The sequence below is a fragment of the Rana temporaria genome, chromosome 2 (assembly GCF_905171775.1).
Source record: "Rana temporaria chromosome 2, aRanTem1.1, whole genome shotgun sequence".
NCBI lineage: Eukaryota > Metazoa > Chordata > Amphibia > Anura > Ranidae > Rana > Rana temporaria.
Window position 1 is genome coordinate 325,664,899 of NC_053490.1, and position 5,121 is coordinate 325,670,019.

At 42.9% G+C, this 5,121-nt stretch overlaps 1 long non-coding RNA gene across 1 annotated transcript; it reads right to left on the reverse strand.

Annotated features, from left to right (window-relative positions):
* Positions 1 to 2,159: 2,159 nt before the first annotated feature.
* Positions 2,160 to 3,266, reverse strand: LOC120928621. The gene is made up of 3 exons (XR_005747260.1): positions 3,128 to 3,266; positions 2,782 to 2,920; positions 2,160 to 2,693 (listed from the first exon to the last, which is right to left on the reverse strand). It is a non-coding gene; the product is annotated as an uncharacterized LOC120928621 (long non-coding RNA).
* Positions 3,267 to 5,121: the final 1,855 nt, after the last annotated feature.

Genomic DNA, 5,121 nt, shown 5'->3' on the forward strand with positions numbered 1-5,121 from the left:
GTGATAGTGCTTCAGAATTAAACTCTTGGTGACTTTTCACACGTGACCCCACCCCCCGTGATTGCGCTCACTTCAGGGGATGCGACCGCACAGTTAAGTTTGGTCAGACAAGTAGTAGAACCATCAATGGGCTCAAGGTTAATGGACTCTGTGTATCAAGAGAAAAAACTAGTAAGGGAAAATTTGGGACTTTGAGTGAGGCTGCAGATAGGGTGGGAGTGGTAAAAAAGTACAAATTTATTCATGGAAATGCAGGCATACATCATCATACAGAAGAACATGTATATGAGAACATATATTTCTCAGAATAAAGACATTACTTTATATTGAAAACACATGATATGTGCATGTACAATAAACGCAACAATAAGTGCAGCAATGCCTGGCCTGGTGCCGCATGCTGTTGTGCATGGATAAATGGATGCATTCAATGACAACATATGAACAATGAGTTAATTAACAGTAATAGCGAAATGATTACAGTAGTGAAAAACTGGTAAAAGGCATATACAATGCCAATACTAAAATATGATAACATAAAATATATATGTGGTATCCAAACTAGCCCAGAATATATAGCATCCATACTAGCCCAACGCGTTTCGTGCCTGAGGACACTCTTCAGGGGCAGGATGCTTGAATAGTCTAAAATAGGTAGAACATAATTAGTAAATAATTCATAAATGAATAACCAGTATAGGATGGAGAAAATATATCCACCTAAAGTACTCACATAGGGTCTAGGTAAAGAGAGGTATAGAGTGTATGGAGCCAAGGCCAAAAGGATATGTCCGCCGGGGGAGCTGTGGCGGCATTGCAGCCCACACAGGGCAGGGACGGCAGGAGACCTCCCCAGGCAAGATAAGCACCAGGCCAGGTGTGCATGTAGTGTATGGACCAATAAAAGGTAGCCAACTGGAGTCTAATGGAACAAATAAATGAAATAGAAAATAAATATAAATCAATAAGTATTAGGGCCAAACCAAAGACAGCCATCCCAGATATAAGGGTAGGTAAAATAACCTGATAGTGGCGTCCAGGGTTCCTAACACATAGCAAAATAATTGTGGAGGGAGGGCCTTTATATATCCGCTCTGCACCTGTGCACGCTACTCAGCCGTCAGCGTCATGTGGGCGGGACGTAAATCCGGAAGAGCGTCGGAGTGGGCAGGACTGCCCACAGCGTCCACTCATATGTCCGGGTAACGTATGCTGAGATGGAAACCGCGTTCAGCGTAGTGACGTCAGAACTGACGTCCTAGGCTGGGCGGAACGCATGGCGCCGACAGGAGATGTGAGAAGACCCCACCACCGGGCAACCCCCCGCCTCAAAGGGCGGGGAGGAGGACGCTGAGGGGGGCAGCACACAACGCGCGTCGCAGCTCCCAAACTGCAGACAGATTAAGGCAATGGACATACAGTGACCATAACAGAGATACCAGACCCATGGCATCCCGCTAAAACATGCTAAAACTCAGGGATAATCCTAAGTGAGCTGCGTCTGAGATAGGTAGTGAAACCTGTCCCAAACTAAAACATCCACCACTTGGATGGCAGGGGAACACTGCCAAACTTATGTAACAAGCCTCCATCCCTGGACATGTACAAGAAGGGGAAGGGGAAATTTGGGACTTTAGATAAGTTTGGCAGTGTTCCCCTGCCATCCAAGTGGTGGATGTTTTAGTTTGGCTTCTGTTGTATGTCTGAGTTGAAGATATATATAGTGCCATCTCTTGGGAATGTAACTGCTTATTTTTGCTGACCAAAAAATAAAAGTTCTTAAAAAAAAAGATCATAAAAATAAATGTGGGGTTGCCATTGCTTGCCATCTTCTGAAAATGACAACTACAAACACCTTGCTCTATCTTTTGGTCCAACTCAAGCTGCCAGGATGCTCAGTAATAGATTCTATTCACCCTTACAATGCAAAGTGATACAGGCAGCACAGTGGTGTGCAGTAGTGGTTAGCAATTCTGCTTGGCAGCACTCTGGGCAGCACAGTGGTCATTGGTTTGAATCCTATCTATTACACTACCTGCCTGGAGTTTGTATGTGTCTCTGTGGGTTTCCTCCAGGTACTCTAATTTACTCCAAAGACATGCTGGTAGGTTAATTGGCTCCTGTCTAAATTTGCCCTAGCATATGTATGTATGAATGTGAGTTAGTGACCTTAGATTGTAAGCTTCTTGAGGTCAGGGACTGAAGAGAATGTGTGATATATATTTAAAGTGCAGAAAAAAAGAAAGTTTGGTCAGTGGGACTTTAAATGAGGCCAATCACCATGCGGCGTGAGCATGTAAGGTATATGGTATTGCTTAATTGGGTTCCAACACAAAAAGGGGGAGTTGGTTGAGGACTTGCAATGAGAAGTGTATGAGCAGTCTTAGCAAGGAGCATTTTTTATTATGCCTTGTGATATAATATCAAGCATACTGAATGACAAAAATTGCATCCACAAAATCGAACATGTTGCAAATTACATATGCGTGACATCATGATACTTGGCATATCGTGAAATAAAAACAAGTCCTGCACAACATGAACCACTGGAGGTGCTTGATAGTATGATGAGAATCTAAGAGTAAAACACTATACAAAACATAAAATCATCTGTATCAACATCATGCATCTATATATTCCCGACGCGTTTCGTTGGGATATACCAACTCTTCAGGGGCGAATGCAATGGTGATCTATAAAAAGACATAACCATATGATATCATTTTGTAGTAGAATAATATAAATATACAGAACAAGATAAATAATCCTATAAATACTCACGTCAACTGTATAGATGTGAGTGCAGGACCAAGGCCGTTAAAATTGTCCGGCATGGGAGCTGAGGTAGGGACACATGGACAGACAGCAAGCATTGTGGATTCCCCAATGTGTGAATGCGAAAGGCAATGGGCCGACACTTCTGTGGATTGAGATCAATGGTATATAATAAATGTATAATATTATTATGAAGTGTGAGAAAGCCCATGCCCCAAGTCAGATGAAAGTACTGAGCAAGCACCGAGTATGAAGGTGGATGAAAGAAGGGGAAAGGGAATGATAAAGACGCCATAAGGATAGATTAGGAATAAAGTGTTGGAGGTATAGGGTAAAGCGTATAGAAATTTACCTTGTTAGATAACATGGAAGAAAGGAGCCAAACATAAGTGAGAGCTTGCATATGAAGGTGTTGCCAGAGAGACAGCTAGACACCAAGTGAGGGGAATTTAAATGCTCCCAGCTGAACCAATGTGTCCCGCCCAGCGTCACGTGGGCATGGCAGGGAAGGAGAGGCATCTGTGCCTGAACGAGTGGATCCACCCACACAGGCCCAGTCATCCACCCAATATCAGCCTAGATGGAAAGAAAAACCTGCTCGTACGTGCGACATCCAAAGTGTATTGTCGCACATACCAAGCAGTAACGTGGCGCCGATGCGATAAGGAGCACCCGCCCAGACCCACCACCTCCCTCCATATCAAATGGAGAGGAGGGGAAAGGTGGGAGAGGGAGGAGTGCCAAAATCGCATCGCAGCTCCCAGGGGACAGCCGAGCAAGCGGCCCAGAAATCCATACGCACACTACACAGACCTTGACGTGTGGAACAAAGTGCTAGGAACAGGAGAGGGTAGATCGAGGTAAAAACATATCTATATATGTACACATGTGTATATGAGTATGTCATGAGAGTAAAAGTATAATGTATAATAAAGCCATGATTGAATCTGTCATGGACTGCAAAAGGTACATTGCAGACTGCCCAATGGTAAAATACACCTCTCAATCCCTCTATGAGTATATCGTTAGAAACAGTTTAGACATTGGTAGAAACGCATGCGCATATGCGATTCCACCCCTATTTCAGAACAGAAAACATATAATAAAAGACAGGGAATTGTTGGGAGGGAGGAATAGTGCCATCCCCACCCAACGCAAGTGCGCCCCTATATTATTAGAAACAATTTGGACATTAGTATAAACGCATGCATATATGCGATTCCACCCCTATATGGGAACAGAAAAAATAATAAAGACAGGGAATTGTTGGGAGGGAGGAGTAGTGCCATCCCTACCCGACGCAAGTGCGTCTCTATATTGTAAGAAACAATTTGGACATTGGTATAAGCGCATGCATATATGCGATTCCACCCCTATATGGGAACAGAAGAAATAATAAAAAATAATATAAAAAAAGACAGGGAATTGGTGGGAGGGAGGAATGGTGCCATCCCCACCCCATGCAAGTGCGCCCCTATCTTGTTAGAAACAGTTTGAGCATTGGTGGAAACGCATGCCCATCTGCGATTCCATCCCTGTAGGGGAATAGAACAAATATAAAAGACAGGGAATTGTTGGGAGGGAGGAATAGTGCCTTCCCCACCCGACGCAAGTGTGCCCCTGGGGTATATAAAATACCCCTGGTTCCCCTCTGTGCCAAGTGGCAACAATTGGTATATGGTGCACCAGACCACTAAGTGACCAAGGGTGTCTTCCACCCAAAAATTCAGCAAGAAAAAAAGGTTGTGGTCTGAGGCACCATAGGTAAATGAAGTGATAAAGTGATTCAGCGCTGGAAAAAATATAATATAAGACTAAACTAAAATAGATTGCAAGCCAGCACTGCAGATATAATCCAAAAAATATCTCAAAGTGAATAAATAAATAAATAGTGCAGCGCAAATGAATATGCCTAAAAATTCAAATAATCAAAAATAAATACATAATCAAAAATAAATACATAGAGTCCATAAAGTGCAAAGTGATAAAGGTGCTCCAAAAAATATACAGTGGTGATATATAGTGCAGAAATCTTCATCAGATCTGTGACCCATAGGACAGGATAATCCTCCACCAAGGCTAATGGATGGCCTCTCACCTCAGCGATTCAACCTGTGGCTAGGTCAAAAAGCAAATATCATATCCTCCACACAGTAAATGGCAAGCAGCTTTCAGGGTTCAACTCCAAAAATGTCCACCAGATGGAACCAGCAAGCAATATACAAATAATCTCCCATAGATCATTCAATGGACCGAGAAAGAGTAAAAGACACACTCTAAGTGTTCTCTGCTTAAAAGGTTTAATAATCACAACAAAAGTTTAAAAACTACTCACATTGTAATGCA